The sequence below is a fragment of the Thalia democratica genome, unplaced genomic scaffold (genome assembly GCF_965202585.1).
Source record: "Thalia democratica unplaced genomic scaffold, ktThaDemo2.hap1.1 HAP1_SCAFFOLD_1800, whole genome shotgun sequence".
Lineage (NCBI taxonomy): Eukaryota > Metazoa > Chordata > Thaliacea > Salpida > Salpidae > Thalia > Thalia democratica.
In genome coordinates this window covers 1-10,000 of record NW_028140609.1, presented here as the reverse complement: position 1 = coordinate 10,000, position 10,000 = coordinate 1, and the positions used below count along the sequence as shown (strand labels likewise).

General features: G+C 31.9%; 4 non-coding genes across 4 annotated transcripts; all 4 read left to right on the top strand.

Moving 5' to 3' along the window:
• Positions 1-374: 374 nt before the first annotated feature.
• Positions 375-493, top strand: LOC145848868 (5S ribosomal RNA). Its single transcript, XR_014372191.1, has one exon. It is a non-coding gene; the product is annotated as a 5S ribosomal RNA (ribosomal RNA).
• Positions 494-3,347: 2,854 nt separating this feature from the next.
• On the top strand, positions 3,348-3,466 carry LOC145848862 (5S ribosomal RNA). The gene has a single exon (XR_014372186.1). It is a non-coding gene; the product is annotated as a 5S ribosomal RNA (ribosomal RNA).
• Positions 3,467-7,311: 3,845 nt separating this feature from the next.
• LOC145848866 (small subunit ribosomal RNA) lies at positions 7,312-9,120 on the top strand. Its single transcript, XR_014372189.1, has one exon. It is a non-coding gene; the product is annotated as a small subunit ribosomal RNA (ribosomal RNA).
• A 183-nt stretch (positions 9,121-9,303) lies between these two features.
• On the top strand, positions 9,304-9,456 carry LOC145848869 (5.8S ribosomal RNA). The gene has a single exon (XR_014372192.1). It is a non-coding gene; the product is annotated as a 5.8S ribosomal RNA (ribosomal RNA).
• The last annotated feature ends 544 nt before the right edge of the window (positions 9,457-10,000 follow it).

The following is a 10,000-nucleotide window of genomic DNA, read 5'->3' as shown; positions in this document are numbered from 1 at the left end:
CTATAAATATTCTTGAAGTAAAACAAAACCATCTATAAATAGAACAATGAGAAATAGTAAAACAAACTAAACACAACATGTTTATTTTAACATTGTTTTTTATTTAGTTTAATCACTTAATAAACTTTACTTCTAATCATAGTATTTAATATAGAATATAGTTAACAATCTTTTAAACAAAGTCTTAAATAAAGTTACAGGGAGTAATTGTAATTAAAACACCAAAAAAAAAGGTTTTAATAAAAAAAATACTTACATCAAGTTAAAATTTTATAAGGATTAATTTTAAAATATCAAATTGATTGTAAATCAAGTGCAAATAGGTTTTTTAAACAAACCGAAGGGTTTATAAAGGCTTGTAAACGCTTTCAAACGCCTACGACCATACCACACTGAGCACACCCCATCTCGTCCGATCTGGGAAGTTAAGCAGTGTCGGGCGTGGTTAGTACTTAGATGGGTGACCGCTTGGGAATACCACGTGCCGTAGGCTTTTGCTTTTTGAATTCATCTTTTTTGTACTATTTTTCTTTCTGACCTATTTATACTTATTACTCGTTTATTTACATTTCTTTAACGCTTAAAAGAAAAGTAAATTCTAGTTATTAGCAAATAAAAACGTAAGCCAATCAGATAACGTTATTTGCTGTTTAAACCAATTAGAGCGCTAAAAAAGTGGTTTGACCAGTTTGAGATATCGAAAAAATAATGGCACCATCTTGTAGAGTACAATTTTCTGAGTTAAAATTAATACAATTAGTCTTTTATACTAAAACTTAAAAGTTTTTTTGTCCAAAAACAAATAAAAGCGTGGCTACTTGAAAAATCAAACGAAAATAAATTTTGCACTTTTGTATTGTGAGTCATAATAAGTTATTTACTGTTACCAACAGATACTAGCAAAAGCTTTTTAAAGTTTTGTATTAACTTAATGTATTTGTAATTACTTTTACTTAATAGAAACTATTGAATTACGTTTACTTAGTTTACTTTTGTATGTGTATTAAATATATAGCAATTTTGCTTGAACTTAAATAAAGATTATTAAACTATTAAAAGAAAACTATCAAAGTTTACTAACTCAAAAGCTAAATCTTAGTTATATTGTTATAAACATTTATGTTGTAATTTACTAATAACTAAATGAGTTTATTTCAAACAAAAAGAATTAAATAATGTTATGTTATGTCAAGCCTACTATATGAGGTATATAGGTATATAAGGTATACAAGCTTATGTTTGAAAGTTATAATAATTAAAATAAAAATAAATATTTAGTTGGTAAAATTTGTATTTAATATGCTTTGAAATTAGAGTTAGTATAGATGTTTTTTTTTAAATATAATAAATATAAGTATTTAGTTACTAATAATAAACTAAAATACCAATTTTGTAGTTATTACAAAAAAAAAAACTTATCTTACTTAAAGTTCACTGTAATTGAAACATTATACAAAAGCTTTATAATTATAAGCTTTGAATAATTCTATTTGAATAAATAATAGATTCATAACTATATTCATGTTTGCATATTTAAATTATAAAAAGTTAGTGTTTTGTGTATTGACTTTATGATTATTTTATTTTAGTAACTGTTAGTTTTATACTTTAATAAAAGAAATATGGTTAACAAGTAAGTTAAAAATGAAAGAAGCATAAAAAAACACACTAATTAACTGCTTATTCAATAGTTTGATTATTTAATTATTTTTCTGTTATATAGTTTAATCGTATTGTATAAAAAATACAGAGGTTTAAAGTAAGTTTGAATAAAAATAAAACAAAACATATAATATAAGCATTAGTTAAAATACATAGTTTTTTTTTCTAAAAAAATTTAATTCTTTAATAATAAGTAGTAATTTAAATAAAAAATAATACAAGTAAAGTTATACAATATATATACTATAGTTTGTCAAACTAGGCAAACACTACTAGGCAAAAAACAAACTAGGCAAAAAACCTACAAAGTAGGCCACCACTACAATCCTATGTTCCAACTGGAAATTCAATGAGATCGTTACTGTACTTGTGATGAACGTTGATAATCCCCAAGATTGTAAGTCGAAGGCCTTACCCAACCTAACCAGCGCACTGGTTTTCTTACAACTGAATTAATCAACATTTATTATTGAATATAATCATTATTGATAGATAGAGGAATGTTGACAATCAACAACAGATTGTAGGTCAAAGGCATTACTCGACCCAAGTACCCACAACCTAGATTGAACAACATTTATTAGATAGATTTGTTTAATGATAGATAGAGGAATATTGTCAATCCACAACAGATTGTAAGTCAAAGGCATTACTCGACCCAAGTACCCACAACCTAGATTGAACAACATTTGTTAGATAGATTAGTTAGATAGATAAATAGTACAGTATAATCTCAAAGAATTTGAAGCCCGAACATTGAACGATAGTGGTGTTTCGTGACGACTAGCGGGATTCGATCTTACAACCTTCTGCTTATGAGTCAGCTGATAAGACCACTGACCCACCGCGCCACGACAAAGATAAAGAAATATTTTGCTATATAAATAGGTTGATTTTTTAATTTTGTTATACAGTGTCAATTACAGTGAACTTCAAGTAAGATATACAACAGTATATATATTTCCGAGTCTGACTTTGAGTACTTTTTATATATTATTAACAAGATTTTTTAGGAGTAATATCTGTTTAGTTCTTTAATATATCTTTAAAATAATAATATTTTTTAAGGTGTTTAAAACTTTTAGAAGCTGTATGTAATGTCTTTTAGTTTAATAGTTCTTTTAAATTAGTAAAAAAAATAAACATGGTTGAGTTATCAAATTAAACAAAATAGAACGTCAAGTATTTAATTACTAAAATTAATTTAATTAAAAAAAAATCTCAGGTAATCTAAAATGTCAGGAATTATTTAAAAATAAATATAAATTTAAAACTTATTATATTGAAAAGATTGATGAATAATACTCTTGAATGTATGCAATGTTTGTATTTGTAATGCAATAACATAAATGGATAGATCAATGACAAATTGTAAACATATTGTATTATTTTATTTTACGATTTTATTTTATTTATTTAATAATTCAATAAACTTTACTTCTACTTTTCCTGGTCTTAGGTAATTTATAGATAACAATTATTTAAACAAACACTTTTGTACAGTTACAATACAGTTTTAGTACAGTTTGGGAGTAACTGTTGATTAAAAAAACAAAAAAAAAGTTAATTCAGGTTAAAATTTTATAAGGAATAATTTTAAAATATCAAATTGATTGTAAATCAAGTGCAAATAGGTTTTTTAAATAAACCGAAGGGTTTATAAAGGCTTGTAAACGCCTTCAAACGCCTACGACCATACCACACTGAGTACACCCCATCTCGTCCGATCTGGGAAGTTAAGCAGTGTCGGGCGTGGTTAGTACTTAGATGGGTGACCGCTTGGGAATACCACGTGCCGTAGGCCTTTGCTTTTTGAATTCATCTTTTTTGTACTATTTTTCTTTCTGACCTATTTATACTTATTACTCGTTTATTTACATTTCTTTAACGCTTAAAAGAAAAGAAAATTCTAGTTATTAGCAAACAAAAACCTTAGCCAATCAGATAACGTTATTTGCTGTTTGCTTATTTGCTGTTTAAACCAATTAGAGCGCTAAAAAAGTGGTTTGACCAGTTTGAGATATCGAAAAAATAATGGCACCATCTTGTAGAGTACAATTTTCTGAGTTAAAATTAATACAACTAGTCTTTTATACTAAAACTTTAAAGTCTTTTTGTCCAAAAACAAATAAAAGCGTGGCTACTTGAAAAATCAAACGAAAATAAATTTTGCACTTTTGTATTGTGAGTCATAATAAGTTATTTACTGTTACCAACAGATACTAGCAAAAGCTTTTTAAAGTTTTGTATTAACTTAATGTATTTGTACTTAGTTTAAATTAATAGAGTTTATTTGGTTTACTTTATTATGTGTATTGAATGTGCTAGTATCTAAAAATAAATACAACTAAAACAAAACAAACAAGGAGAGTACTTGAATAGAACCAACACAATTTACAGACCAGTTGTGTACTAAATTTAAAGAAATTCTGAATAGTGAATATGCAATTATTATTATAAGTTCAAAGTTCACTTTAATTTAAATTAATGTATTTTGTAAATTGGTTTTATTTAATACGATAGTAGTGAATTACTTTATTTAATTTACTTTAGTATGTGTTGTATAACTTTATTTAAACCAGAAGCAAAACGGGATTATACTTTCAATAAACTACACAATTTACAGACCAGTTGTGTACTAAATAAAAAGCTATTGTGAATGGTGAATATGCAATTATTATTATAAGTTTATAAGTTCACAGTTTACAAAAGCTTTAGAATTTAGTTACTATTTTGTTCATATTTGCATATCTAATTTATGAAAAGTTAGTGTTATGTGTATTGGCTTTTTAATTTCTTTATTTGTAGAACTGTTAGTTTTATATTCTAAAGAAACATTTTTAAATAAATATGTTTAACAAGTAACTTAAAAATGGAAGAAATATATTGTATATATTGAACTATTTATATTTATTCTAGCTATTTGCTTAGTGTATTTATTAATGTGATTATTTTATTTTGTTGTTTGTCTTATAGTTTAATCGTATTGTGTTGAAATATATATATAACAAATACAGAGGTTTAAAGTAAGTTTAAATGAAAATAAAATAAGACATATAGTTGAAATATAAGTTTAAAAAAATAGTTTTTTTTTTTTTTTTTTTCTTTGTTTGTTTGATTGTTTGTTTATTATATAATCGCGACGTGTCATTTTATTACTTTTAAGCATACTAAATATAATAATAGGTATAGTTATAGGAAAAATTCAATTAGTTTCTAATGTAATAAAAAAGTTTATTTCCACAAATAAATAAATACCTGAAAAATCAAATGAAAAATAAATTTCGCACTCCTGTATTGTGAGTCATAATAGGTTATTTACTGTTACCAACAGATACTAGCGAAGGCTTTTTAAAGTTCTATGTTAATTCAATGTATTTGTACTTAGTTTTATTAAAATGACAGTATTGATGGTTACGTTTATTAAGTATGTTTATTTAACGTTATGTAACTCAAGTAAAACCAGAAGCAAATAAGGAGACTACTTTCAATAAACTACACAATTTACATACCAATTGTATACTAAACTTAAAGCTATTCTATTTTATTCTTGATAGTTATTTTAAAGTTATTAAATTATACAAATGTATTTTGTAAAGTAGTTTTATAAAGTTACTATAGTTTATTTAACTTACTATAGTATGTGTTATATAATTTTAATTAAACCAGAAGCAAAAAGGGAGACTACTTTAAATAAACTACACCATTTATTGTTATATATAACTCTAATAAAAACCAGAAGCAAAAAGGGAGACTACTTTAAATGAACTACACAAATTAAAAATATATTATTATTTATAAATCAATCGTGTTGTGTTTCAAAATACATTTTTCAAATAATGTTTTACAAGTATTTATCAGTTATTTAGTTTTCTTTTTATAGTTTAGCCGTATTGTTTTATTTATTTGTTATTATTTTTATTTAATTGTTTGCTTATTATATTTATCGCCATGTGCTTAAAAAATAAAACAACTATAAAGGTTAAAAAAGTAAGTTTAAATAAAAATAAAATGAAACATACAAAATAAGCTTATGATTTTTTATTATTATTATTATTATTATTATTATTTTTATTTTATTGTTTGTTTATTATATCTATCGCCATGTGCTTAAAAAAATAAAACAACTATAAAGGTTAAAAAAGTAAGTTTAAATAAAAATAAAATGAAACATACAAAATAAGCTTATGATTTTTTATTATTATTATTATTATTATTATTATTTTTATTTCATTGTTTGTTTATTATATCTATCGCGATGTGCTTAAAAAATAAAACAACTATAAAGGTTTAAAAAGTAAGTTTAAATAAAGATAAAATGAAACATATAAAATAAGCTTATGTTTGATTTTTTATTTTACTTTTATTAAATTGTTTGCTTATTATATTTATCGCGATGTGCTTAAAAGAATAGAACAAATACAAAGGTTTAAATTGTAAGTTTTAAATAAAATAAAATGAAACATACAAAATAAGCTTATGATTTTTTATTATTATTATTATTATTATTATTATTATTTTTATTTCATTGTTTGTTTATTATATCTATCGCGATGTGCTTAAAAAATAAAACAACTATAAAGGTTTAAAAAGTAAGTTTAAATAAAGATAAAATGTAACATATAAAATAAGCTTATGTTTGATTTTTTTATTTTATTTTCATTTAATTGTTTGTTTATTATATTTATCGCAATCTGCTTAAAAAAATAAAACGAGTATTAAGGTTTGAAAAGTAAGTTTAAATAAAAATAAAATAAAAATATAAAATAAGCTTATGTTTTTTTTTTTTTTTTTTTTATTATTATTATTTTTATTCAATTTTTTGTTTATTATATTTATCGCAATGTGCTTAAAACGATAAAACAAATATAAAGATTTAAAAAGTACGCTTAAATAAAAAATAATACAAATAAAGTTTATTTATAATAAATATATATATATTTAAAACATTAAAAAAAGTAGTTTATACATATTTTTTTTTATTTATTTCTTTTAAACATATTAAATAAAGTATAAAAAAGTATTAAAACATTTAAACGTAGCATAAATAAGCTTAAAACATTAAAATAATCGAAAAGAAACAAAGAAATTGAAAAAAATCGGAAAAAATCGGCAAAAAAAGTTCAACAGCAACATTTGAGCATCATACACGTATGCATTACTTTACACTAGTGAGAGAGACGTGTTTGTGCGTTCGGTCGACTTGACGAGAAAGCGGGCTTAAAGCATTACTGTTTAGCACCCGAGGCGCGGCTATTGCAGCGGCGGCGAACGTGCTATGTAAACGCATTGGAGCAGCGTATGAAAAACTACAAGCGTCCAGCGGCGGTAGGCTTATAGCTTTGCGAAGTCGTCGAGACGAGTAGCCGACGCAGGCAGGCACGGCTCGAGGCGGGTAACTGCAGCAGACAGATGGCGTGTTGCTGCTGACGAGTTAACCGGCAGAAGGCAAACGGTTGGTCGGGAGAAAGAACAGTCAGTTGTATAGCTGCATGCTGCAGTCGACGCGGGCTGGCGCTTTAAACAGCAAAAGGCCGGCGCCGACTTTCAGTAACGTTCGCAAGGCTTTTAAGCCGAGTGATAGAAAAGGTCTGTATTTATACAGTAAAACGCTCAGTCGAGCAACGGGTTTAAACGCCCTCGGATAGTTATCTGGTTGATCCTGCCAGTAGTCATATGCTTGTCTCAAAGATTAAGCCATGCAAGTGTAAGTACGAGCTCACGTACAGTGAAACTGCGAATGGCTCATTAAATCAGTTATGGTTCATTTGATTGTACGCTTTTACATGGATAACTGTGGCAATTCTAGAGCTAATACATGCGTAAAGCGCCGAACTGACGTGAGGCGCGCATTTATCAGACCAAAACTAACCGGCTTTCGGGTCGTTACAATGGTGACTCTGGATAAGCTTGCGGATCGCACGGCCTAGTGCTGGCGACATCTCATTAAAGCAACTGCCCTATCAACTATCGTCGGTACGGTATCGGCCTACCGAGGTTGTAACGGGTGACGGAGAATCAGGGTTCGATTCCGGAGAGGGAGCCTGAGAAAACGGCTACCACATCCAAGGAAGGCAGCAGGCGCGCAAATTACCCATTCCCGGCTCGGGGAGGTAGTGACGAAAAATAACAATGCAGACCTCGTACGAGGTCCTGCAATTGGAATGAGTACACTTTAAACTTTTTAACGAGTATCCATTGGAGGGCAAGTCTGGTGCCAGCAGCCGCGGTAATTCCAGCTCCAAAAGTGTATATTTAAGTTGTTGCGGTTGAAAAGCTCGTAGTTGGATATAGGGACGGCGAGGTTGGTCGGTCGAAAGGCTAGCACTGGCCTTGTTGTTCTTGTTGGTCGGTGCCTTCGCGGTGCTCTTAACTGAGTGTTGCGGTGGTCGGCAAGTTTACCTTGAAAAAATTAGAGTGTTCAAAGCAGCTTTACGCTTGTATAATGTTGCATGGAATAATGGAATAGGACCTCGGTTCTATTTTGTTGGTTTTCGGAGCACGAGGTAATGATTAATAGGAACGGACGGGGGCATCCGTACTGTGCCGTTAGAGGTGAAATTCTTGGATCGGCGCAAGACGAACGACTGCGAAAGCATTTGCCAAGAATGTTTTCTTTAATCAAGAGCGAAAGTCAGAGGTTCGAAGACGAATCAGATACCGTCCTAGTTCTGACCTTAAACGATGCCGACTAGCGATCGGGCAGTGTCGAACTTAAGAACTGTCCGGCAGCTTCCGGGAAACCAAAGTCTTTGGGTTCCGGGGGAAGTATGGTTGCAAAGCTGAAACTTAAAGGAATTGACGGAAGGGCACCACCAGGAGTGGAGCCTGCGGCTTAATTTGACTCAACACGGGAAATCTCACCCGGCCCGGACACAGCGAGGATTGACAGATTGAGAGCTCTTTCTTGATTCTGTGGGTGGTGGTGCATGGCCGTTCTTAGTTGGTGGAGCGATTTGTCTGGTTAATTCCGATAACGAACGAGACTCTTACTTGCTAAATAGCTGCTCGACCCATTGGGTCGGAGACAACTTCTTAGAGGGACTAGTGGCGTTTAGCCACACGAGATTGAGCAATAACAGGTCTGTGATGCCCTTAGATGTTCGGGGGCCGCACGCGCGCTACACTGACCGGATCATCGTGTGTTCCCTAGGCCGAAAGGTCCGGGTAATCCGTTGAACCCCGGTCGTGCTAGGGATAGGGACTTGCAATTGTTTCCCTTGAACGAGGAATTCCCAGTAAGCGCGAGTCATTAGCTTGCGTTGATTACGTCCCTGCCCTTTGTACACACCGCCCGTCGCTACTACCGATTGAATGGTTTAGTGAGGTCCTCCGATTGAGCCTGGTACGTGCGGCAACGCACTCGCCGGTGTTCGAAAAGACGATCGAACTTGATCATTTAGAGGAAGTAAAAGTCGTAACAAGGTTTCCGTAGGTGAACCTGCGGAAGGATCATTAACGAATCGAAATTTGATTTCAAGCGACGTCTCTTCTTCGAAGGGACCGAGCCCCTGTAACTGTTATAGTTCGGTCGCGTTGCTTTCTGACAGCGGGAGTAATAATTCAGCACGCAAGTGCTGGCGCGGCCGCTTCTTTTTGAACACGATTTTTTGGTTGCATTGAGATTGATTAACACGAGAGATCTCTTAGCGGTGGATCACTCGGCTCGAGCGTCGATGAAGGACGGAGCTAGCTCCGAGAAGTAATGTGAATTGCAGGACACATTGAGCATCGATATTCTGAACGCGTATTGCGGCCTCGGGTAATCCTGGGGCCACGTCCGTCTCAGGGTCTTTAACACACCGATCCTTTCATTAGTTTGAAAGTGCCTGCGACTCGTTCTTAATTAAGGAGCGTGTCGTCAAAGACAGCTGGTCTGGCGATTTCACAGCTGAAGCGTGAGCAGCCTGCTGGCCTCGGGTGAGGTAGCAACGACGGTAGGTGCTCGAGAATAAGTTAAGTGACTTCAAAAGGCCGACGTACAAAGCGCATGTACTTTTGTAGTACATCACTTTTGACCTGAGATCGGGCGGGACGACCCGCTGAACTTAAGCATATCACTAAGCGGAGGAAAAGAAACTAACAAGGATTCCCCTAGTAACGGCGAGTGAAGCGGGATAAGCCCAGCGCTAAATCCGAGCCTTTTTGGAGGGCGAGGAATGTAGCGTATGGAATTCAGCATGCGGCGAACCAACGACTGCCCACGTTCTTCTGATCGAGGCCTTTTCCCAGAGCGGGTGTTAGGCCCTTGGCGGCGGTCGTAATTCGTCCTAGCGGTTTTCCCGGAGTCGGGTTGTTTGGAAATGCAGCCCTAAGCGGGTGGTAAACTCCATCTAAG